Source organism: Orycteropus afer, unplaced genomic scaffold, assembly GCF_000298275.1.
Source record: "Orycteropus afer afer isolate SDZICR_OR568_19922 unplaced genomic scaffold, OryAfe1.0 scaffold00674, whole genome shotgun sequence".
NCBI lineage: Eukaryota > Metazoa > Chordata > Mammalia > Tubulidentata > Orycteropodidae > Orycteropus > Orycteropus afer.
Window position 1 is genome coordinate 436,225 of NW_006922261.1, and position 1,101 is coordinate 437,325.

The window sequence follows — 1,101 nt, forward strand, 5'->3', positions numbered from 1 at the left end:
CCTTGAGGGTATATATACTTAAAAGGAGCTCTGATAGCGTAGTGCCTAAGGCATTTGACTGCTGCCCAGAGGCTTGCAGTTCAAACCCACCAGGAACTCAGAGGAAGGAAGATTGGACAATCTACTTCCGTAGAAATATCACCTCAGAAATCCAAGGTGGGGTCACTATGAGTAGGATCTGACTTGATGGCAGTAAGTTTTTTTTGTATATATGTGAACGTGCTGGCAAAATTGTGTTCTCTTGCTCCAGATCCTGCTTTGGTTCCTCATCATCTCATCCCCAGACTTCAGACAACAGCCATTGTCTGACCTGCTGATTTGGGTTCGTCAGCCCCTGCAGGCTTGTGAGTGAGGAAAATAATCCAGACCTATGCCTGACCCATGGATTTGGTATTTGCCCGCCTCCCTCCCTCCACCAGCATATGACCCATTTCCTTGACAGTATGGGAGTTCTGTGAGATGGTATAGCAGAATAAGGAACCCTAAGACAGGAGGGAAAGTACTGAGGAGAGGAGGAGGAGTTGATGTTAGAGATGATGAAATCGTTCAGCAATTTGGAAAACTCAGACATTTTAAACATCTTTAAGCTCCACCTCATAGGGTCCAGCCTTGAGCTGATTCTTTTAAAAGAAATCATTCATGTAGTAACCAAAGCTGTGAAGGACTTATGCAATGAAAACTATAAAGCACTGCTGAAAGAGATTAAAGAAGACTTATATAAATGGAAAGAAAGTGTACCATGTTCATGGACTTAATGTTGTTAAGATGCCAATACTACCCAAAGCAATCTATATATTCAACACAATCCTGATCAAAATTCCAGAAATTACAGAAATAGAAAAAACAATCCTCAAGAGGGCCTGAAGAGCTAAAACAATGTTGAAAGATAAAAACAAAAAGGGAGACTCACACTTTCTGATTTTAAAACATATTATGCAGCTGTTTCTTTGCTATTGATAAGGTTTTCCCTGGCCAATTCTTTGAGAAGTGGACGGCCTCTTCCTTCCTCCTAGTCTGTCTCAGTCTATAAGCTGGGCTGTTACCTGTGCACCAAGTGCATCTCTCTGGGTTTTAAACACCAGAGGCTCAGCCTCAAAACTC